At 53.3% G+C, this 25,077-nt stretch overlaps 1 protein-coding gene across 1 annotated transcript in view; it reads left to right on the top strand.

Annotated features, from left to right (window-relative positions):
- LAMA5 (laminin subunit alpha 5) overlaps nt 1-25,077 on the top strand; it is a 161,139-nt gene that overhangs the window by 15,040 nt on the left and 121,022 nt on the right.

The following is a 25,077-nucleotide window of genomic DNA, read 5'->3' as shown; positions in this document are numbered from 1 at the left end:
CATGGCCTTTCCACTTCATCCAGTTACTCTCAACCTCTCTTGAGTAAGGGCACCCCTGAAGGATTTTTACAATCTCGGGGTACCCTGCATTTCAGGCCTCGCTCATTCTCTCACTCACACGTAACACGCTCATCCTCTTTCACAAGCACTCACTCACCCTCTTCTTACACCCTCACGCATCATACTCGCCCTCAACACAGACATTTATCCCACCCCCCCATCTCTTACTTATACCACAAACCTCCCGACACAAAAAGCGTTAGTGTCCCTCACGCTCCCACACACGCACGGCCATTTTACCTTCCCACAACCCTCAGACATGTTAGATTCTCTGTGGGCGCGTCCTGTGCAGTCTGAGGATGGAGAGGCGGATCGCAGGCTCTGTGCCGGGCTGAGAGAGGAGAGGCGGATCGCAGCCTCTGTGCCGGGCTGAGAGAGGAGAGGCGGATCGCAGCCTCTGTGCCGGACTGAGAGAGGAGAGGCGGATCGCAGCCTCTGTGCCGGGCTGAGAGAGGAGAGGCGGATCGCAGCCTCTGTGCCGGGCTGAGAGAGGAGAGGCGGATCGCAGCCTCTGTGCCGGGCTGAGAGAGGAGAGGCGGATCGCAGCCTCTGTGCCGGGCTGAGAGAGGAGAGGCGGATCGCAGCCTCTGTGCCGGGCTGAGAGAGGAGAGGCGGATCGCAGCCTCTGTGCCGGGCTGAGAGAGGAGAGGCGGATCGCAGCCTCTGTGCCGGGCTGAGAGAGGAGAGGCGGATCGCAGCCTCTGTGCCGGGCTGAGAGAGGAGAGGAGAGGCGGATCGCAGCCTCTGTGCCGGGCTGAGAGAGGAGAGGCGGATCTCGGCCTCTGTGCCGGGCTGAGAGAGGAGAGGCGGATCTCAGCCTCTGTGCCGGGCTGAGAGGGGAGAGGCGGATCTCAGCCTCTGTGCCGGGCTGAGAGAGGAGAGGCGGATCGCAGCCTCTGTGCCGGGCTGAGAGAGGAGAGGCGGATCGCAGCCTCTGTGCCGGGCTGAGAGAGGAGAGGCGGATCGCAGCCTCTGTGCCGGGCTGAGAGAGGAGAGGCGGATCGCAGCCTCTGTGCCGGGCTGAGAGAGGAGAGGCGGATCGCAGCCTCTGTGCCGGGCTGAGAGAGGAGAGGCGGATCGCAGCCTCTGTGCCGGGCTGAGAGAGGAGAGGCGGATCGCAGCCTCTGTGCCGGGCTGAGAGAGGAGAGGCGGATCGCAGCCTCTGTGCCGGGCTGAGAGAGGAGAGGCGGATCTCAGCCTCTGTGCCACACAGAGAGGAGAGGCGGATCTCAGCCTCTGTGCCGGGCTGAGAGAGGAGAGGCGGATCGCAGTCTCTGTGCCGGGCTGAGAGAGGAGAGGCGGATCGCAGCCTCTGTGCCGGGCTGAGAGAGGAGAGGCGGATCGCAGCCTCTGTGCCGGGCTGAGAGAGAAGAGATGGATCGCAGCCTCTGTGCCGGGCTGAGAGAGGAGAAGCAGATCGCAGCCTCTGTGCCGGGCTGAGAGAGGAGAGGCGGATCTCAGCCTCTGTGCCGGGCTGAGAGAGAAGAGATGGATCGCAGCCTCTGTGCCGGGCTGAGAGAGGAGAAGCAGATCGCAGCCTCTGTGCCGGGCTGAGAGAGGAGAGGCGGATCGCAGCCTCTGTGCCAGGCAGAGAGAGGAGAGGCGGATCGCAGCCTCTGTGCCGGGCTGAGAGGAGAGGCGAATCTCAGCCTCTGTGCCGGGCTGAGAGAGGAGAGGAATGCAGCCTCTGTGCCGGGCTGAGAGGAGAGGCGGATCGCAGCCTCTGTGCCGGGCTGAGAGAGGAGAGGCGGATCGCAGCCTCTGTGCCGGGCTGAGAGAGGAGAGGCGGATCGCAGCCTCTGTGCCAGGCAGAGAGAGGAGAGGCGAATCTCAGCCTCTGTGCCGGGCTGAGAGAGGAGAGGAATGCAGCCTCTGTGCCGGGCTGAGAGGAGAGGCGGATCGCAGCCTCTGTGCCGGGCTGAGAGAGGAGAGGCGGATCGCAGCCTCTGTGCCGGGCTGAAAGAGGAGAGGCGGATCGCAGCCTCTGTGCCGGGCTGAGAGAGGAGAGGCGGATCGCAGCCTCTGTGCCGGGCTGAGAGAGGAGAGGCGGATCTCAGCCTCTGTGCCGGCTGAGAGGGGAGAGGCGGATCTCAGCCTCAGTGCCGGGCTGAGAGAGGAGAGGCGGATCGCAGCCTCTGTGCCGGGCTGAGAGAGGAGAGGCGGATCGCAGCCTCTGTGCCGGGCTGAGAGAGGAGAGGCGGATCGCAGCCTCTGTGCCGGGCTGAGAGAGGAGAGGCGGATCGCAGCCTCTGTGCCGGGCTGAGAGGAGAGGCGGATCGCAGCCTTTGTGCCGGGCAGAGAGAGGAGAGGCGGATCTCAGCCTCTGTGCCGGGCTGAGAGGGGAGAGGCGGATCTCAGCCTCTGTGCCGGGCTGAGAGAGGAGAGGCGGATCGCAGCCTCTGTGCCGGGCTGAGAGAGGAGAGGCGGATCGCAGCCTCTGTGCCGGGCTGAGAGAGGAGAGGCGGATCTCAGCCTCTGTGCCGGGCTGAGAGAGGAGAGGCGGATCGCAGCCTCTGTGCCGGGCTGAGAGAGGAGAGGCGGATCGCAGCCTCTGTGCCGGGCTGAGAGAGGAGAGGCGGATCGCAGCCTCTGTGCTGGGCTGAGAGAGGAGAGGCGGATCGCAGCCTCTGTGCCGGGCTGAGAGAGGAGAGGCGGATCGCAGCCTCTGTGCCGGGCTGAGAGAGGAGAGGCGGATCGCAGCCTCTGTGCCGGGCTGAGAGAGGAGAGGCGGATCTCAGCCTCTGTGCCACACAGAGAGGAGAGGCGGATCTCAGCCTCTGTGCCGGGCTGAGAGAGGAGAGGCGGATCGCAGTCTCTGTGCCGGGCTGAGAGAGGAGAGGCGGATCGCAGCCTTTGTGCCGGGCAGAGAGAGGAGAGGCGGATCGCAGCCTCTGTGCCGGGCTGAGAGAGGAGAGGCGGATCGCAGCCTCTGTGCCGGGCTGAGAGAGAAGAGATGGATCGCAGCCTCTGTGCCGGGCTGAGAGAGGAGAAGCAGATCGCAGCCTCTGTGCCGGGCTGAGAGAGGAGAGGCGGATCGCAGCCTCTGTGCCAGGCAGAGAGAGGAGAGGCGGATCGCAGCCTCTGTGCCGGGCTGAGAGGAGAGGCGGATCTCAGCCTCTGTGCCGGTCTGAGAGAGGAGAGGAATGCAGCCTCTGTGCCGGGCTGAGAGGAGAGGCGGATCGCAGCCTCTGTGCCGGGCTGAGAGAGGAGAGGCGGATCGCAGCCTCTGTGCCGGGCTGAAAGAGGAGAGGCGGATCGCAGCCTCTGTGCCGGGCTGAAAGAGGAGAGGCGGATCGCAGCCTCTGTGCCGGGCTGAGAGAGGAGAGGCGGATCGCAGCCTCTGTGCCGGGCTGAGAGAGGAGAGGCGGATCTCAGCCTCTGTGCCGGCTGAGAGGGGAGAGGCGGATCTCAGCCTCAGTGCCGGGCTGAGAGAGGAGAGGCGGATCGCAGCCTCTGTGCCGGGCTGAGAGAGGAGAGGCGGATCGCAGCCTCTGTGCCGGGCTGAGAGAGGAGAGGCGGATCTCAGCCTCTGTGCCGGGCTGAGAGAGGAGAGGCGGATCGCAGCCTCTGTGCCGGGCTGAGAGAGGAGAGGCGGATCGCAGCCTCTGTGCCGGGCTGAGAGGAGAGGCGGATCGCAGCCTTTGTGCCGGGCAGAGAGAGGAGAGGCGGATCTCAGCCTCTGTGCCGGGCTGAGAGGGGAGAGGCGGATCTCAGCCTCTGTGCCGGGCTGAGAGAGGAGAGGCGGATCGCAGCCTCTGTGCCGGGCTGAGAGAGGAGAGGCGGATCGCAGCCTCTGTGCCGGGCTGAGAGAGGAGAGGCGGATCTCAGCCTCTGTGCCGGGCTGAGAGAGGAGAGGCGGATCGCAGCCTCTGTGCCGGGCTGAGAGAGGAGAGGCGGATCGCAGCCTCTGTGCCGGGCTGAGAGAGGAGAGGCGGATCTCAGCCTCTGTGCCACACAGAGAGGAGAGGCGGATCTCAGCCTCTGTGCCAGGCTGAGAGAGGAGAGGCGGATTGCAGTCTCTGTGCCGGGCTGAGAGAGGAGAGGCGGATCGCAGCCTTTGTGCCGGGCAGAGAGAGGAGAGGCGGATCGCAGCCTCTGTGCCGGGCTGAGAGAGGAGAGGCGGATCGCAGCCTCTGTGCCGGGCTGAGAGAGAAGAGATAGATCGCAGCCTCTGTGCCGGGCTGAGAGAGGAGAGGCGGATCGCTGCCTCTGTGCCGGGCTGAGAGAGGAGAGGCGGATCGCTGCCTCTGTGCCGGGCAGAGAGAGGAGAGGCGGATCGCAGCCTCTATGCCGGGCTGAGAGAGGAGAGGCGGATCGCAGCCTCTGTGCCGGGCTGAGAGGGGAGACGCGGATCGCAGCCTCTGTGCCGGGCTGAGAGAGGAGAGGTGGATCGCAGCCTCTGTGCCGGGCTGAGAGAGGAGAGGCGGATCGCAGCCTCTGTGCCGGGCTGGGAGAGGAGAGGCGGATCACAGCCTCTGTGCCGGACTGAGAGAGGAGAGGCGGATCGCAGCCTCTGTGCCGGGCTGGGAGAGGAGAGGCGGATCGCAGCCTCTGTGCCGGGTTGAGAGAGGAGAGGCGGATCGCAGCCTCTGTGCCGGGCTGAGAGAGGAGAGGCAGAGCGGAGCCTCTGTGCCGGGCTGAGAGAGGAGAGGCGGATCACAGCCTCTGTGCCGGGCTGAGAGAGGTGAGGCGGATCGCTGCCTCTGTGCCGGGCTGAGAGAGGTGAGGCAGAGCGGAGCCTCTACATTTCCAGACAGCGCGGTAGGTGCCATCTGAGCAGCCAGCTTAGTTTTTGAACTGGGGCACATGGCACCATGATTGAGAACCAGTGCCATAGGACAATAATAATTACAATGCTTCCACTTTAGCCAGGGATTCTGGGTAATGATATGCAAATGAGCCCTCATTGTGTCACTTTTTGCTTCTCATCCATTTTAGCATGGACCCCTATTAGCCCCTATAAGACTTTACCTGCAGATGTTTAATTATCCCATTGCATCATTAAACTTCTATTACAGACACACACATTACAAAGTGCCACACACAAGGTCAAACCCAGGAAAAAGTACCTTGATTCATTGATGCCAAGAGGCGTGGGACGGAAGATTCTCTCTGCATCAATGTAACAGGAAGGTACTTCCTTAGCAAATGCACCTGACACTATGGCCCCTATGTACAGCAGCAATACTACATACCCCTTTCGTTCCCTTCTTTTTATATATAAAGCATGTGACAGTGTATCATTCTACATAGTCACCTAAGCTGGCAATCGTTTGGTGCTCCTGTTATAAATCTGTCAAAATCCTGATTGTGGGCCTAACAAAATGGCCGCCTCCTAACGTTGTGCTGCAGTCTGTGAAATGCTGCAGCTGCAATGTAACATTGATATTACTAAGTGTAACACATTATTGTTACAGCTTCCAGAGCAACAGACAGTCTGTTGTTTGGAACACAGCAGTAGATCTGTTTGTGATACTTTGTTGCCTAAGGGCATGGCTCAACGAGGTGTGTGAGAGCCTGTTTCAAAAGAGGAAGTTAATGACTTACTAGAGAACTGATTTATTTTAAAAACAACATATAGGATTTTTCATGCTTTGCTGCTTTAACGTGCTGTAAAAATTTCGCCCCCGTGCCGGAACGAAAATCTGCTCCAGCTCAGGGAAGGAGCTTGGTATACAGAATAAGGGCCTGGGGCTGAGTGTGTTCTTTACAGATCAGAGTGCAAATAAAGCTGTAGAATTTGTATTTATCTATAACATGTGTTACCAGGAAGTAATACAGTGAGAGTTACCGCTCGTTTTCACGTATGTCCTGGGCACAGAGTTATGGTTACAAATACATAGTTACATTAAGTGAACAGGGTTATACAAAGTTACATAGTACAGGGGTGCGCAAACTGGGGGGCACCGGATTTTTTTGGGGGCGCGGCGGTTGCAGTGACCCCGCGCTCATCCCCATGGCATTTTAATGAAATGCCGGGGGATCACGTGAGGCCTCTGCAACTGAACTTACCGGGGTTCAACCGGCTTCAGATGGCGTGTTGACATGGCAACGCGGCGTCAAATGATGCTATGGGGTCACGTGACGTCACGTGTCCCCACAGCGTCATTTGACACCAACAGGAAGGTATGGGGGGGGCGCGCGCACCGGGGAGGGGGGCGAATCAACACAAGTTTGCACACACCTGACATAGTAGATGAGTTTGAAAACCCAAGTTCAACCTCTGCTAAATTTAGACAGATACTTTTCCCTATATCCGTACTTACAGTATATTGATCCAGAGGAAGCAAACAAAAAAACCCAGTGACACATCATCTAATGGTATCTCATACGGGGAAAATAAATTCCTTCCTGACTCCGTTATATACATTATATACAAGACATTGCACGCACGGTTAGAGATAATATATATTATAGGCATACTGTAACAGTTACCGACCAGATTAAAATGTGAGACAGCCTTAGTTATGAAAGAACTCTGACTGGTGGCGGCTGTGAGAGTCTCCGGCAGACTGTTCCAGTTTTGGGGTGCACGGTAGAAGGAAGAGTGGCCGGATACATTGCTGAACCTTTGGACCATGAACAGTGGTTCGGGGTTAGGGGTGCAGAGTAACTATACGTGGATTACCCAGTACCCCCCAGCCCCACCTGTGTTACATAGAAACAAGCAGACCACGCAACGCGAGTATCTATGAACACTTCCTGTGCTGAATGACTTCTCAATACTATTGTACACCTTCCAGAAGACCTCAGAAGGGGGTCCTCAGGCCCATGCTTTGTCCTTCTTGAAGGTGTAGAATAGTTTAATTCCAAGGGACGCTTTCTTCTCAATGACTTGAGATGTTGCCCTTTAATTACTGGGGGGCCCGTCTGCGGAAGCTACCCATGTCTTTTTACTGCTTGGGTTGACGGTTCAGTGGGGTTACGGATACGTTGCTGACCACCCCAGCAGTGAAAGGGTGCTCAGGTTCTCCGCCGGTGAATGCCGGTGAATGTGCCCGGCTGAATGCAGCATTCCAGGAAGGGATTGGGAGCCAGTTCATTAAGTCGGAGAGGCTTTTGTACAGGGCTTGGCTTCAATCTGAAGGGGGATTTTCTTAAGCAGAATCCTCTGTCGGGGAGGGGTGGGCAACTGCAGTCCTCAAGGGCCACCAACAGGTCAGGTTTTCAGGATATCCCTGCTTCAGCACGGGTGGCTCAATCAGTCCCTGCTTCAGCACAGGTGGCTCAATCAGAGGCTCAGTCAAGTCAGGGGTGCGCAAACTTTTCTGTTTGCGCCCCCCCTTTCAGCTCTCCCCCTGCTCGCGCCCCCCCTTCCCTTACCGGCTCTGAGCTTCGCGGCATCATATGACGGCGTGACGTCGTGTTGGCATGGCTACGCATTTCCATTTGACCCCGCGGCGACTTTTGACGCAGCGTTGTCATGGCGACGTGTCACCGAAGAGGCGGCTGAGACCAGGTAAGAGAGACTTACAGAGGCCTCGCGCCTCTCCAGGCATGCCTTGGGGAAGAGTGCGGGGACTCTGTAACCCCCCGGAAAATCTCACGCCCCCCACTTTGCTCACACCCCTGCTCTAAGGAATGTGCCCCTTCTTATCTGGTCCCCATAAACCAGAACTATAGGCACTGTTCAGTTGGCACGTCCTCCGTGTAATTGCTTTGGTTTGTTAACCTTCGGCTTTTGGAACGGATGTAATAAATTCTGCACCCACGCAACACGCCGGGCGCATGGCACACGCCCCCCTCCATTCTCCTCATTTTGGGGTTATAAATATGGAGTCGCCTCTGCTTTCGCGGCCGTCGGATTTAACACCCGGCGTTCCTTCTTCATATGGAGGCGTTTCCAGGACAGGTTCAGACATTTTGGGCATTTAAATCGCCTATTCCAACGTAAAAACCAGCGCCGGAGCGGGCGTCGCCATTTTTAGCAGGTAGCGACTCTGCTTATAGCATTAGTGCCGCTAGAGATGGGCCATTTTTTGGGGGGCGTATTTCGATCCTGCCGCGCAGCGTCCGGTTCCTTTTGGCCTGCGGATTTCCGCGAACTGGTCTCAAAAAGGGCGACGCGTCTTTTCCGGATTTTCTTTTGTCACTGGCAACCCGCCTGGCGAATTCCGCAATCCGCAATCTGCGAATTTGTAACATCCACCGACGGATGGCGGAATCCGCGGATTGGATTCTATGCGCGCGGACTGTATCCAGGGGCGGATTTGAAGCCGGAACAATCCATGGAAGGATTTTTGGACAGCGGAACAGATTTTGAATGGAAATCCCGGAAAGTTCCGGGAAACGGATTGATACATTTTTGCCCGTCTCTAAGTGTCAGCGACCTGACCAATAACAGGATCAAATATTCTTCCCTCTTAACACCTTCAATCCGGGACTCACCCCTCCCACCCCCTCGCCTGCCAATGATGTATCTCTCACTCCCCCCGCCCCCTACACACACAGGGGTCCCTCAGCCCACCTCCCCCACTGCCTTATCTCTGTCCCACACCTCTCCCTGAGCACTAGAATATGAAGTAGAAAACAAACACTTGACTAGTCTTTGATGTCGGTAACTCTGCCTCGCTTGACAAACTTGCAATTCTTCTAAGAGCAAACTGTATGCAAGGTTGGGGGCGGAGAGGGGAGGGGGTTGTGATGGGGAGAGAGGGGGGATGAGAGAGAGGGGGGGGGGAGGCCTTCAGACATCGGAATTCATTTTTTCTTTAGCTAAGTAACAATTTGTCATGTAGCCATGATCTACATATAATATGTGTGTGTGTATGTGTGTATGTATGTGTATGTATGTATGTATGTGTGTATGTGTGTATGTATGTCTTTATTTATATAGCGCCATTAATGTACATAGCGCGTCACAGCAGTAATACACGTGACAATCATATAGATAACAAATAATACAAATAACAGATCATGGGAATAAATGCTTCAGGCATAAAAGTAACACTTAGGAAGAGGAGTCCCTGCTCCGAAGAGCTTACAATCTAATTGGTAGGCAGAATTTACAGAGACAGTAGGAGGGCGTTCTGGTAAGTGCGTCTGCAGGGGACCAAGCTTTATGTATCGTGTATAGTATTAGCCACGGTGCTACTCATATGCTTCTTTAAGCAAGTGTGTCTTAAGGTGGGTCTTAAAGGTGGAGAGAGAGGGTGCTAGTCGGGTATTGAGGGGAAGGGCATTCCAGAGGTGCGGGACAGTCAGTGAGAAAGGTTTAAGGCAGGAGAGGGCTTTAGATACAAAGGGGGTAGAGAGAAGACATCCTTGAGCAGAACGAAAGAGTCGGGATGTGCATAGCGAGAAATTAGGGCTGAGATGTAAGGAGGGGCAGAAGAGTGTAAAGCTTTAAAAGTGAGGAGAATTGAGTGTGAGATGCGGGATTTGATCGGAAGCCAGGAGAGGGATTTCAGGAGGTGAGACGCGGAGACAGATTTAGGAAAGAGTAGAGTGATTCTGGCAGCAGCATTTAGGATAGATTGTAGGGGAGACACCGCACTATAAGCAGATTCGCGTTGTAACGGATCGCGCTACAACGGGGTTGAGCTGTACTTTGTATTTCTTCCAGTGGAGAAAAGAGAATTTAAAACCGGGACTGTCTCAGTCTGTCCCCTTGACCTGGAGCCGCGAGGTAGGTATAAAATTGGCACAATTAACAGATTTGTGGTGTCCGTGACTGAGAACAATTGCTAAGTGCGGGGAAACAGCCTCAGACGAGGAGAAACCTGCGTCTGCAGCCAACACAACACGGACACACAATTCCTTCAAAGTGCCGGCCTCCTCTAAGGGAGAGATGCAATGTATCACGTTCATAATGAAGTTCTCCATTTAATGTGACAGCCAAGAGCAGTGGAAAGACACGTATGGACCGGTCCTTTCCTCACCTGATGGAAGGTCCATGTGGGACCTGAATATTCGTCTTTCCACTGTTCTTGGCTGTCACATTAAATGGAGAACTTCATGAACGTGTGAGTGGACCTCTACGTGGTACCTCTGTCTTTGAGGAGACCGGCACTTTGAAGGAATTGCTTGTCCGTGACTGAGAAGCGTATCTCACTCTCTGGGATATCTTGACAGGAGGATATCCACAGCCTGATCCCGACGGGCGCAGAACTGTAAACAGGAAATTTAGGCTGCACTTCCAGGAGGATGATGTGAAAAATGCCCGTCATGCTGAACCTCGACCTCGAGTGCTCTTTGTTATTTTGGTCCTTAATAGGAGGGGACAATGACACCAAAGCGGCCATCAGGGAGATATTCTGACAAAATCCCCATAGAAGTCTATGGGTATTTTGTTTGGGACCAGCATGGACAGCCTCCCTGGAGTATGTAGTATATTGACATTTCCCTTTAAGCTGAATGAGAGAGGTGGCCTGTCCAGTGAGGGAGATGTAACAGTCCTAAGTGCCGGTGACGTGGTAGGAGTAAGCGTGCCGGTGCCTGCCCTGGCTTGCGGTGTGTAGGTATTGGAGTATTCCTGGCTCCACTTTGTTCTCAGCGTTGGCACGGGATGAGATCTAGAAAGATTTAATACAAAGGAGCCTTCACCCCCCCCCCCCACCGCATCACTTCCACATAACAATCCCACATTGTTACCCCACAGCCTGAAACCAGAGCAATGAGGACCAAGTATCATTTGGTAATATCAAATGTGTGTACAATAAGGCACTCTGGAGTCTGGTATCCATCTGATATCACCTTCAATGTCCATACAGATTCAGGTCTCTGTATGACATGTGACTTTGAGACCCAGTGACCTCTATTGACCTCTATTGACCTTGAGACAATTGGTCTGTTCAGGCCAGTGAGCTTGTGTGTTACTGCAGTATGCTTAGTATTGCATTCACTTCTATCAATAATATTGTTAAGCGTGAATTCAGTACGTGCGCACACTTGTACTTTACATTTCTCGGCACCCCACTGTACTGTGCTGCGGGATATTTTGACCCTTCACAAATATATGATGATAATATTTTCTGCGTGCTCTGCTCACGGCGTCGCCACCTCCTACTGAAGGGCATCCCGGAGAATTTCCTTTCTTTAGCTGCCGCGCTTACCTTCAGCTGCGTCTCTCTTCTCAATATGGCTGTGCGGCGTCACATGGGACGCCTAGGCATCAGGTGACGTCGCGCTGTCATGGCAACGGCGTCACAAGACGCGGTCGCATTGCGTTTCCTGTTGGCATGGCAACGCGGCGCCATTTGACGCCGCGCGTCCATATTGAGTACTGTTGCAGGGGGAAGATGCCGGAGCATGCCGTGTCTCCGCCGCCCGCCCAGGGTTGCCGCCACCCGGAGGTTTACCAGTTAAACCCGTAGCCCGGAGAGATGAGGCCGAAACCCGGAGTGGTGGCAACCCTGTCTGCTCATGATGTCACGCCTGCCATGTGCTCTGCTCATGATGTCACACCTGCCATGTGCTCTGCTCATGATGTCACGCCTGCCATGTGCTCTGCTCATAATGTCACGCCTGCCATGTGCTCTGCTCATGATGTCACACCTGCCATGTGCTCTGCTCATGATGTCACGCCTGCCATGTGCTCTGCTCATGATGTCACACCTGCCATGTGCTCTGCTCATGATGTCACGCCTGCCATGTGCTCTGCTCATGATGTCACACCTGCCATGTGCTCTGCTCATGATGTCACGCTTGCCATGTGCTCTGCTCATGATGTCACGCCTGCCATGTGCTCTGCTCATGATGTCACGCCTGCCACGTGCTCTGCTCATGTCACGCCTGCCACGTGCGCTGCTCATGATGTCATGGTTTGCCCACGCTGCTTTTTGGCTTATTTGAGGTGATACTACAGAACCGGTTAGAGTGCAATTCTGTGCTGTCGCGCATCTTAATTAAATCTGTGAAGTCACGGCCATCATTACGTGACCCCCTGCCTTCCTGTCCCGCGTCTCTCTTAGATTGTTTTGTGTGGCAGATCCCCCTGGCAGGGAAAGGGTTATTTAGGCGCCACCAGCAGCTTTGCAAACATTTCCACTTTTGCCGCCCCCGTGCTCAAGACAAACAATTGGAAAGGGGGGTCGGGAGCTAAACCCACGAATGTAAGGAATCCTTTTATACCGCCCTTGGAAGGTGTGTATGGGGGGGGGGGGAGGGGGGACTGAGGAGAAGCAGGGGGGGGGAAGCAGGGGGGAAGAGAGGGGGCTGTGTGCAAACTTTTGAAGAAGGATTTGAAATTCCTCATAGGTTACAGAACTCTTAATTACCCGAAAAATGTTCTAATCCCAGTCTCCCTCCAAGGGATCCGGCGTGGTAACCCCCGCACTGCCAGGGTCCGCACTGCGTTTACAAGAGGGCAGACGGTGGCTTCGCTTTTTACTTCCGAGGTCAGCACCTTCGCACCCTGTGGGGTGGCCCGGTGTGCAGTTAACGGGTTAAGGAGCACCGCTTGATTACAGAGTAACCATGTTCTTGCTGCACTCGAGTACTGAGCCCCGTGTGCAGATTTCGGTATCGGTCCACTGCAGGAAGGGATTCTGGGAAATGACATGCAAATGAGCATACAGTGCCACCTTTTTGCTTCAAAACCATATAACATGGTCCCCTATAAGCTTATGCTTGCTGCATGGTCACAGCTTTTGAGCACAGCCTGGGTTAAGATGCATAGCCAGTAAACCCACCCACAGACAGCTGTTTAAACCTTAATGGGTCTCCTCAGTGTGGGGTTGGTTATACTGGCTTTGCAAAATGAAGCTGAGGATAGGTTTCACCACACTTAGTTAAGTTATGGTGGGTAAAAAAGTGACAAAAGCCCTCCACAGTAAAGCATATAGCAAAAGGCAACAAGAAACCTCCACTGTGTTGCATTTTTCACCCACCATAACTTAAAACGTGATGGTAAATCCTACAGCCTTGAAAATTGCAAAGCCAGCAGTACAACCGACCTCAACACTGATGATACCCATTTAGGTTGAAACATGTCTGTGAATGGTTTCTCTGGCTTTGCATCTGATTCCCATGCTGTGCTTAAAAGCTGTGTTTACAGCGAGCATTAGCTCATATGGGTTCCATGTAAAAATGGATTTCAGGCAAAAGGTGACACAGTGCTCATTTGCATGTCATTTTCCCAGAATCCATTGCTGCATTGGAAGCACTGCATGTATGCTAGGGGATAATGGTGAAAGGCAGGGTTGCAGACCTGTCTAAAACATTGTAAATGTGCTCACAAGTGATCCTTTTATTTGCTCTATATAACGGTATCGTCTATTCAGTTTTGATTATATATAATATATAAATATATATATATATATATATATTCCCCCCTGTAATATGTAATGCCAACAGTGTAAGCAGTGCCGTAGATAGAATTGTGCAGATACAAGAAGTCTTTTCCCCATTGAACATGGAACAATCTAATTTGGGTGCCTGAGGCTCAGGGTGCTGCTTAAGGTCACAAGGGGCTGGCACCGGGAATTCAAACTCCAAATATTATTTTAGGCAGCAGTAGGGGTTATTTCCCTGGCTGAACGTGGAGTGCTTTTATTTGCCTCTGGTTTGCAGCCTGTGGGGTTCGAGGCATAACCCTGAGACTTTTAGGTGAAATCTGGGATTCCAGTGCAGGTGCTTTTCGTAAAACTTCCATTGGGAGGAAAGTCATTTATTTTCGGGGGGGGGACAGCAGAAAACGATGTATATTTTTCCGATAAATGAGGAGAGTTGGGTCCCGTGTGCCGAGTACCATTGTACAGTGCCGCGTGTTTATATGGTATGAAAGGTATCATGGAGGCTGGTGGCTTTGCTGCACAAAACAAACCCTGGTTGTCTAATACTGGGTCTACACCATTTGCATACCCTCCAACTGGACCCATGTAGCAGGACACAACATGTTATTGGGTCCTGTAAGACCACCTGTATGGGACTTCCATAGGGATTGCTTGGATGGGCCTCTGTCTTTAATTGAGTAGAGTAACAGTAGTACCTATTTGTAGACACAAAATGTTCACAGACCCCCTCCGCTCCCTTCTCCCTGTCTTGAGCTGAGAGTGGCAGAGCTGTGCCAGTGTCCCTTCCACCTCTCTGCCCTCTGTCTCAGCTGACTGAATTGGTAAACATCCCCCCCCCCCCCTTCTCTTTCTCTAGCCCCACTAGGCCTCTCCCAAAAGGTCACCATGGAGACCAGGGCTGCCATTGACTTTGGCGCTACCCAGGCAAAAGTAGGCGATTGCAGATAGGCTGGCTGGGCGTTAACCCTTTCACTGCAGGAGAGGTCTGGAACTCCACAGTGGAGCCAGCAGCTGGAGGAGTGCGACCGACTCTTCCAAGAGCCTAAAGCAGCCATTAAATTGCATGTACTGAGCAACACACCAAAAAACTTCCATAAAGGGAGGACAATGAGTGAGATCTGATTATATTCCCCAAAATATAACTGGGTATCTCCAAAAATTAGAACCTTAGCCCCCTGTATCCCCCTCCCAAACACCAACAAAGTAGCACCCAAGGCCAGATGTTCTAAACGGTGCCGTCCTAATGGGTGTTTTCTAGCGCTGGAAGGGGTCTAATGGATTAGCTTATTCGTTTGAGCCTTAATGTGGGGTTTGCTGAACCTGGCTGTTTGTATATAAAATGCAGACATTCTTTGCACGTCGCTGTATTAGTGGAATATGTTACTCGGACGTATAGAAAGTGCAGTTATTCTGGTTAATATATGTATGTATGTATATCTTTATATAGCGCCATTAATGTACATAGCGCTTCACAGCAGTAATACACGTGACAATCATAAAAATAACAAATAATACAAATAACACATGATGGGAAGAAGCGCTTCAGACATAAAAGTAACATTTAGGAAAAGGAGTCCCTGCTCCGAAGAGCTTACAATCTAATTGGTAAGTAGGAAGAACGTACAGAGACAGTAGGAAGGTGTTCAGGTAAGTGTATCTGCAGGGGGCTAATGTCGGTGTATAAGATATATAGTATCAGCCACGGAGGTACTCATATGCTTCCTTAAGCAGGTGTGTCTTAAGGTGGGTCTTAAAGGTGGATAGAGAGGGTGCTAGTCGGATATTGAGGGGAAGGGCATTCCAGAGGTGCGGGGCAGTCAGTGAGAGAGGTTTAAGGCGGGAGAGGGCTTTAGATACAAAGGTTCTTGTTACTGCTCTTAAGAATGATCTAAAATAGTGTCATTTGCAATTGTGAAAAGTGTGATTTAAGAATTTGAAGAACCACTATTAGAATCATATGTATCCGTGTTAAGTATGATCTGCAATGTGTCAGTCAGACATGTAATTGTGGACAGTATTCACAGTTGTCACTTAATTAAAATGATATTCATTATACGTGGTGCCTGTGCAAATTCAGCACTAATGCCACCAGGAAATGTCATTGTCGTTGTTTATGAAGAACTCGTGTTATTGTTTTGTGAGGAATCTGACAGCGCTTGTGTTACTCGTGTAACACAGATGAGTGTTCTCGGGGCAGGTTTGCAGGCAAAGCGAGAGCAGCGTGTGTCAGGTATGAGGGTGTTAATATGAGGAGTTCATGCCTGTCTGGTTGTATAGGGAGCCAGCGATGGCCCTATATGGATACCCTGTAATCTCCAGTCCAGCTGTTAAAAGTCTCCGAATGAGGACACAGAACAGAAGCTTTCAAGTTGTGCACTTGGAGAAAATTAAAGTGCAGGGAACGTCTGGTCTGGATTCCTAAATAATTGCCCCTCACAAGACCAAAGATGAGCTCTCTATTCTATCCCATGCTCTCCTCTTCTCCTTCTCTTCTCCTCCTCCCCTTCTCCTCTCCTCCCCTTCTCCTCCTCTCCTCCCCTTCTCCTCTCCTTCTCCTCTTCTCCTCCTCCTCTCCTGCTCCCCTTCTCCTCTCCTCCTACTCTTCAACTTCTCCTCTCCTCTCCCCTTCTCCTCTCCTGCTACTCTTCACCTTCCCCCCTCCTCCTCCTCTCCCCTTCTCCTCCTCTCCCCTTCTCCTCCTCCTCTCCCCTTCTCCTCTCCCCCCTCTCCACTTTACAAGAGGGACCATACAATACAAAATTATAACACAATAAGTGCAACAAATATGAGCAAACAATAGGAAAGGAAATCCCTACCCCGGTGAGCTCACAATCTAAATGTCCCTTCTACCTACCTGGGATAGGGGTTACACGAGTGAAATGAAAGGGCACATTTGAGGAAAGGCCGCCTGTCTCAGGACTCCTACACAGCAAGGTCAGTTTCAGTGATAGAATTGCTCATGCGATTTATTTATTTATTTTAATCACAAAAGCACTTTGCGATGCGGTTCAATGCTCTTCCTAAACCCATGAAACCTCCTTAAACCCCATAGAAACCCCGTTGAAGCAGGTTTCTCTCTGGATGGGCACACACGTCTGGGGAGACCGTGGGGTTAGGAGGATGACATATTGGCACAGTCCTAGGAATGTAGTGTCCTGTTCAGCCATTGCCAGCTGCTGGGAACATCTGCCCTGTAATAATCCAATAGGAATTCCCCTTAATTCATGGGGTTAGTGGAGGAAATGTATATTCTCAGGGATTCTGGGTCTACGTACGGAGGTCATTTTGAAGCAGAGAAACTTTGTTCTGACACCGATTTGTGGGGCAAGTGGCAGTGTATTCCAGCTGGGGTGGATCCCTAGAAGATTGAAATAAGAAAAGCACACTCGCGGTCCTGTGCAGATAAAAGGGATTTTAATGAACGGGGGTCCGACAGTGGGAGCCAGCCAGGCCACCCTAAACTTGGAGGAATTTTATACGCGGATTAAAAGGAGAAATCGTGATGGGGATGCATCTCATTATGATCTGTCCGTCATGTAACCCAAGGGGGGGCTCAACTCCAGTCCTCATGCCCTCCCAACAGGTCAGGTTTGCAGGATATTCCTGCTTCAGCGTAGGTGACTCAGTCAGTCCCTGCTTCAGCACAGGTGACTCCATCAGAGGCTCAGCCTTTGACTGATGGAGCCACTGTGCTGAAGCAGGGATATCCTGAAAACCTGACCTGTTGGGGGGGGGGGGGGGGGGACTGGAATTGAGCCCTTCTGATGTAATCCGTTTATTGATTTTTACCAAAACTGATGCAAAAACCTTAATACGTTGACAGATGAAAATGGCGCAGTTTGTGTCAATTTCTTCCCAAAACACGAACCCCTAAATATTTTGGACTAGCTGAGAGACCCGGCGTTGCCGGGATGTTTGTGGTGTGGGTGTGGCATTTGGGTGGGGAGTGGTCCACACGGCCCATGTGCGGTGGTAGTGCTGCTGTGGCTGTACTGATGGTGATTGTATCGGTGTGCTGATTTGGGAGGGTTTGGTGCTGATGTGGGGGTGCGGATGTGGGTGTGCCGATGGGGGAGGTGCAAAGGTGGCGATGTGTGGGTGCTGATGGTGTTGATGGGGACTGGGAATGGCGGGGAGCCGAGAATGCCAGTGTGCTGGGGGGGCATGGGATACCGGTGTGCTGATGTGGTGGTGCTGGGGATAGTGTGTGTGTATACGTTTGTGTGTATACATTGTATGTGTGTGTGTGTGTGTATACATGTGTGTGTGTGTGTATGTGTACGTGTATACATGTGTGTGTGTATGTATACATGTGTGTATGTATACATTGTGTGTATGTATATATTGTGTGTATACAACATGTTTGTGTGTGTATACACGTGTGTATACACGTGTGTGTGTGTGTGTGTATACATGTGTGTGTATACACATGTGTGTGTATACACATGTGTGTGTATACACATGTGTGTGTATACATGTGTGTGTATACATGTGTGTGTATGTATACATTGTGTAAATGTATATATTGTGTGTATACAACATTTTTGTGTGTGTATACACGTGTGTATACACATGTGTGTGTATACACGTGTGTGTGTGTATACACATGTGTGTGTGTATACACATGTGTGTGTATACACGTGTGTGTGTATACACGTGTGTGTGTATACATGTGTGTGTATACACGTGTGTATGTATACACGTGTGTGTATACGTGTGTGTGTGTGTATACATGTGTGTGTATACGTGTGTGTGTACGTGTGTGAGTGTATGTCTCATGTGTGTGTGTACGTGTACATGTGTGTGAATATACGTGTACATGTGTGTGTGTGTGTACGTGTCTACGTGTACATGTGTGTGTGTGCACGTGTACATGTGTGTGTGTGTCTACGTATACATGTGTTGTGTGTACGTGTGTGTGTGTCTACGTGTGTGTGTGTACGTGTGTGTGTGTCAACGTGTGTGTGTGTGTCTATGTGTGTGTGTGTCTACGTGTGTGTGTGTGTATACGTGTGTGTTTGTGTATACGTGTGTGTGTGTGTATACGTGTGTGTGTGTGTATACGTGTGTGTGTGTATACGTGTGTGTGTGTGTATACGTGTGTGTGTATACGTGTGTGTGTGTGTGTGTGTCCCTGTGTGTGTGTTTGTGTCCCTGTGTGTCCCTTTGGCCCGTCACTCCGCCTCAGGCCAATGAGAGGTGTGCGGGGGCGGGCCAAGGGACCAATGAGGTGGGAAGGGGGGGGGGGAGGAGGTGGGAAGGGGGGGAGGAGGTGGGAAGGGGAGAAGGTGAGGAGGGGGAAGGTGAGGAGGGGAGGGAGGGGGGGAGGAGGGGAGGGAGGGGGAGGAGGGGAGGGAGGAGGGGAGGGAGGGGGGAGGGAGGAGGGGAGGAGGGGGGGAGGGAGGAGGGGAAGGGTGGAGGGAGGGGGGGAAGGGGGGGAAGGTGGGGAGGGGAAGGGAGGAGGGGGGGAAGGTGGGGAGGGGAAGGGGAGGAGTGGGGAGGGGAAGGGGAGGAGGGAGGGAGGGGGGAGGGGGAAGGGGGGGAGGGAAGGGGGAGGGGGGGAGGGGAAGGGGAGGAGGGGGGTGGGGGGGGGAGGGGCGAGGTGGTGGGAAGGGGGGTTGGAGGGGGGAGGTGGTGGGAAGGGGGGGTGGAGGTGGTGGGAAGGGGGGGAGGAGGTGGGGAGGAAGGGGGGAAGGGGGGAGGGGGGGGAAAGGGGGGGGAGGTGGTGGGGAGGAGGGGGGAGGTGGTGGGGAGGAGGGGGGAGGTGGTGGGGAGGAAGGGGGGAGGAGGGGGGAAGGGGGGGAGGTGGGGGAAGGGGGGGGGAGGTGGTGGGGAGGAGGGGGGAAGGGGGGGAGGTGGTGGGAAGGGGGGGGGAGGAGGGGGGAAGGGGGGAGGTGGTGGGGGAGGAGGGTGGAAGGGGGGGAGGTGGTGGGAAGGGGGGGAGGTGGTGGGAAGGGGGGGAGGTGGTGGGGAGGAGGGGGAAGGGAGGGAGGTGGTGGGGAGGAGGGGGGAAGTGGTGGGAAGGGGGGGGAGGTGGTGGGAAGGGGGGGTGGTGGGAAGGGGGGGGAGGTGGTGGGAAGGGGGGAAGGTGGTGGGAAGGGGAGAGGTGGTGCGAAGGGGGGGAGGTGGAGGGGAGGTGAAGGGGGTGGAGGGGAGGTGAAGGGGGAGGGTGGAGGGGAGGTGGAGGGGAGGTGAAGGGGGTGGGGGGGTGATGGGGAGGTGAAGGGGGGGTGTGGGGGGTGGAGGGGAGGTGAAGGGGGATTGGAGGGAGGTGAAGGGGGGGGTGGAGGGGAGGTGAAGGGGGGGGGTGGAGGAGAGGTGAAGGGGGGGTGGAGGGGAGGTGAAGGGGGGGGTGGGTGGAGGGGAAGTGAAGGGTGGAGGGAGGTGAGGCGTGGGTGAGGGGAGGTGAAGGGGGGTGAGGGGAGGTGAAGGCCGCTAACTCACCCATCCGGCTGCTCCCTCACCCGTCCGGCCGCTCCCTCACCCGTCCGGCCGCTCCCTCAGGCGTCTGGCCGCTCCCTCAGCCGTCCGGTAGCTCCCACGTGGATCTGAGGCGGGAGGCAGCTTGTTGTGGCCGCTCCACCGCTGTGTCCCGGGCGCTCGCCCCTCCGCTGACTGTAGCGGCGCCGGGGGGGGGGGGTGGAGGGTAGGTGAAGGGGAGTGAGGGGAGGTGAAGGCCGCTCACTCACCCGTCCGGAAGCTCCCACGTGGATCTGAGGCGGGAGGCCGCTTGTTGTGGCCGCTCCCCCGCTGTGTCCCGGGCACTCGCTCCCCCGGAGGCGGAGGCTCCGGGACCGGCGGGTATGAGCCCCACCCCCCGGGTTATACATGCTGCTAATGTACACCCCCCCCCTACTGTGTGTGTGTGTGTGTGTCCCTGTGTGTGTGTGTGTGTCCCTGTGTGTGTGTGTGTCCCTGTGTGTGTGTGTGTCCCTGTACATGCTGCTAATGTACACCCCCCCCTACTGTGTGTGTCTGTGTGTGTGTGTGTCCCTGTGTCCCTGTGTGTGTGTGTGTCCCTGTGTGTGTCCCTGTGTGTGTGTGTCCCTGTGTGTGTGTGTCCCTGTGTGTCCTTTGGCCCGTCACTCCGCCTCAGGCCAATGAGAGGTGTGCGGGGGCGGGCCAAGGACCAATGAGATTTCCCCTAGGGACACCGGACATCCAGGCAGGCAGGGCAGGCAGGCAGGCAGGCAGGCATACAGTGCTTTCACTAATATAGTATAAGATTGGATCAGTGACAGTTTTTTCCGTGATGTCGGAAGTGTCCGTTTCTAGAAATCTCCTGTGCTAACACATACATCATTTCCATGTTCCTTGAATAAAAGGCGTCAAAACATGAACTAAAATGACAAATCGGGATCTTTATAACGCCTCACAACCCCGACGCGCTTTGCAAATACTCAAGAACATCTATGCCGCCAGCTCCCGTGTGCAATCCTCGTGGCGCATTTCTGGCGCTTCGGTCTGACAGGTAGTCTGCAAAGGGGAGAAAAAGATCAACAATGCTTGTTATTGATAGAATGACCGATAATATATATCCGTGTGATCATATAACCCCTTCAATGCCAGAGGTACCCGCAATGCATTGCACAGGGAGGTCGTTCTGGAGTTGAAGGGGTTAAGATCAACATTTTTAAAGGTATAGTCAATATGTATATGTGTGTGCGCTTGAAGGCGCTGGTTTTAGAACACATTCTCTGGCATTTTTACAGGCTGTCTATAATCATTTCAGAAATGTTAGGTAGCTGATAAGCACATTGTGACATACTTTAGACATTCTGATCTCGTCATTGAATAGTTAATGAATAAATGTTGCCTTATAACTGGTGGCGAGGTTATATCGCTGGGAGCGGGGCTGGAATAGCGACCGTTCCGCGCAGTGTGTGCGCATGGATTCCTATAGATCATTCTATAGGCTATGCGGAAAGGCTGTGTAATGCAGCAGGAAGAAGCTTATAGGGGACCATGTTAAAAGGGATAAGAAGGCAAGAGTGACGCGTTGTAAGTGCTCATTTGCATGCCATTTCCCAGAATCCGTGGCTGCACTGTTCGCTAAGCGATAATAGGGAAAGACAGGGCTGCAGACGTGTCTGAGACCTGCAAATGCCCCACACGTGGTATTTTTATTTACTGTACAGTGGAGGGTTTTTGGCACTTTTTTTTTTTACCCACCGTAACTTTTTTAAAGTGTCGATAATTAATTATATGACAGAAAATGCGGGGGGGGGGGGGTGGAGTTTAGACTGTATAGAGGGTATAATGATGCACTCGCAGTGACTCCCAAAACATCTGGATTACTGGATCTTATCGTCAGCCCATTGTTCAAAGGCTCGTTAAAAACCACTCACCACGCCCCACCTTCCTTCCCCTTCTGCTGAAATGTCATCTCGTTTTAGCCTTTCCCCGGACACGAGAACCCTTCTCCGTGGCGTGACCGCGCCTGGCGGGTAACACGCCGGCTGACCTTAACACCACAACGCCTAATAAAGTCCACAGCAAAGAGCGGTTTATTTTAATTAATATTGTCTAGCGCAGGGGCGGCCAACTCCAGTTCTCAAGGGCAACCAACAGGTCAGGCTTTAAGGATGTCCCTGCTTCAGCACAGGTGGCTCAATCTGTGGTTGTCAAAGACTGCCCGCCCTGTGCTGAAGCAGGGATAGACCTGTTGTTGATAGCCCTAAAGACCTGGAGCGGGCCTCCCCCAGTCTGGAAGGGTCTCCTCTGTTTTGTAAACATATAAAGCCGCTCATTGTGCTATAAAGGGCAGTGTCCAGTTTGGGGTGGGACTTTATATAATAGACATGAGCTGACGCTTTAACTCCTTGAGTTCCGGAGGAGATGGGGGTGGGGGGGCGTTGCTGCCCTCCACTCAGCTGCGAAATAGTTAATCCTGGGCCAGGATCACGTCCCAGAAGAAGGCGGCCCACGGGCGTGAGAACCGAGGCGCTCTGTGCTTGAGTTCAGATATAAGCCAGGGAATGAAAGAGCGAGATTTAGCTGAATAGAGAGGTCGGCCGTAATATTATCTTCCCCTCTGCCTATTATTATCATCGCATTAACCCTTTCAAGAGTGCCGCGCTCGGCGAGACCTCGATTCGCATCAAACATGGGAAGTCTGCCCAGCGAGCGTCTCGCCCCTGACGCTGCAGCGGAGGGAACAGTCAGTTACTGTCACCCCGCAGGGTGGCAATAGTGCAACAAGTGGAAAACAGATTGGAGAAAGGGCGAGGGGGTGGGGGGGGAGAGGAGGGAGTTCTGGGAACGGGGAGTGAAAAGAGCGAAGGGCACAACAAGATGGGGGAGAATAGAGCGGTATAAATGGGGAGGGGGGGGGGGAGAATAAGGCTCCATTTAATTAATTAAGAATGTTCCCTAACTTAGTATTTCAGCCGCTGCTGGCCTGTGTGTCAGGAAGGACAATGTAATGAATAATAATTGTTTGTTCTTGTATAGCGCTGCTAGTTTTACGTAGCGCTTTACGCAGACATTTTGCAGACACATTCCCTGCCCCGTGGAGCTTACAATCTATGTTAATAATAATAATGTAGTTAGCTGCACGCCTGGGCAGTGTGTAAGGGGTTAAGGGGGGGGGGGGCCTGTGTAAGGGGTTTAGGGGGGGGGCCTGTGTAAGGGGTTAAGGGGGGGTGAGGGCCTGTGTAAGGGGTTAATGGGGGGGGTGAGGGCCTGTGGTTAAGTGGTTATGTGTGGGTGAGGGCCTGTGTAAGAGGTTAAGGGAGGGTGAGGGCCTGTGTAAGGGGTTATGTGTGGGTGAGGGCCTGTGGTTAAGGGGTTATGTGTGGGTGAGGGCCTGTGTGTAAGGGGTTATGTGTGGGTGAGGGCCTGTGTAAGGGGTTATGTGTGGGTGAGGGCCTGTGGTTAAGGGGTTGTGTGGGTGAGGGCTTGTGTGTAAGGGGTTATGTGTGGGTGAGGGCTTGTGTGTAAGGGGTTAAGAGGGGTTGAGGGCCTGTGTGTAAGGGGTTATGGGTGGGTGAGGGCCTGTGTGTAAAGGGTTAAGGGGGGATGAGGGCCTGTGTGTAAGGGATTAAGGGGGGGATGAGGGCCTGTGTGTAAGGGGTTAAGGGGGGATGAGGGCCTGTGTGTAAGGGATTAAGGGGGGGATGAGGGCCTGTGTGTAAGGGGTTAAGGGGGGATGAGGGCCTGTGTGTAAGGGGTTATGGGTGAGTGAAGGCTGGTGCCTCTCGTAGATTTGGGCACAGGGCCCAGATTCCTCCAGCACCGCCTCCCGAGCAGATTATACCTGCTGTTCCAGGCACAAGCAAACGGCGTACACAATGAGAACCGACATCAAAGACCTGCAAGAAGGTATTTCTATAGGGAGAGAGCCCGCACCGCCGCTGGACAGAGATGTGAGGGGCAAACAGGGGGGATTTATGCAGGAAGAGGTTAAATCGGACTATCAGAGCTTCAGTTCCGTGTTTTAACAACTTATTCCTTTACATTCAGCCCGCTCACCATCATCTAACGTTTGTATCGTCTGCAAAATAAATATATTTCCATTTCTCTGGGAACACTGGAATCTGTAATATCGGTTACTGGTTCTTATCTGATTGACTAACGATAATTACTTTGCTAACGAAGAACAGCGCAAACGCCTCTTCGCTCGCGACTAAAGGATGTTCGAGAAAGATGGTAAAACCATCCAAAGCGTTTGGCTCCATGGAAAAGCTGCGTTTAAAATACTAATTAGATAGGTAGACGATTATTAAAGGTGTCGGTCAGCTTGATTTACACTATTAAACATGTCACTGTCCTTAGTTCACTTTTGACCTAAGAAGAGCTGACCCTTTAAGGGTGTAAAGCCATGTCGGAGTCCCCGATGTCGCTAGCGGTCATTTGCTCAACAAGAGAACGGCCTCGTTTTGGTGCAAAAGCAGATTTATTACATGATAACGTTACTGTGATCCCAATAAAAGTGCGCAGTCCCAATAAAAGTGCGCAGTCCCAATAAAAGTGCGCAGTCCCAATAAAAGTGCGCAGTCCCAATAAAAGTGCGCAGTCCCAATAAAAGTGTGCAGTCCCAATAAAAGTGCGCAGTCCCAATAAAAGTGCGCAGTCCCAATAAAAGTGCGCAGTCCCAATAAAAGTGCGCAGTCCCAATAAAAGTGCGCAGTCCCAATAAAAGTGCGCAGTCCCAATAAAAGTGCGCAGTCCCAATAAAAGTGCGCAGTCCCAATAAAAGTGCGCAGTCCCAATAAAAGTGCGCAGTCCCAAAAAAAGTGCGCAGTCCCAATAAAAGTGCGCAGTCCCAATAAAAGTGCGCAGTCCCAATAAAAGTGCGCAGTCCCAATAAAAGTGCGCAGTCCCAAAAAAAGTGCGCAGTCCCAAAAAAAGTGCGCAGTCCCAATAAAGTGCGCAGTCCCAATAAAAGTGTGCAGTCCAAATAAAAGTGCGCAGTCCCCATAAAAGTGCGCAATCCCAATAAAAGTGTTAGAACAGGGGGGGATCAACTCCACTCCTCAAGCCCCCCCAACAGGTCAGGTTTTCAGGATATCCATGCCTCAGTACAGGTGGCTCATTCAATCCCTGTTTCAGCACAGGTATCTCAATCAGAGGCTCAGTCTTTGACGTACACACACACTCACACACTCACACACTCACACACACACACACACACTGTTGACTTTAGCACTTCTCTCTTCTGTGACTGTGCTGTGTAAATAATTGTTATACATACATACATAGTACATATACACACACACACACACACACACACACACACACACACACACATACACATACACACAAATATATATGTTCTTAA

Source organism: Ascaphus truei, chromosome 15 (assembly GCF_040206685.1).
Source record: "Ascaphus truei isolate aAscTru1 chromosome 15, aAscTru1.hap1, whole genome shotgun sequence".
Classification (NCBI taxonomy): domain Eukaryota; kingdom Metazoa; phylum Chordata; class Amphibia; order Anura; family Ascaphidae; genus Ascaphus; species Ascaphus truei.
The sequence above is the reverse complement of the archived record's forward strand: the minus strand, read 5'-3'. Positions and strand labels throughout refer to the sequence as shown.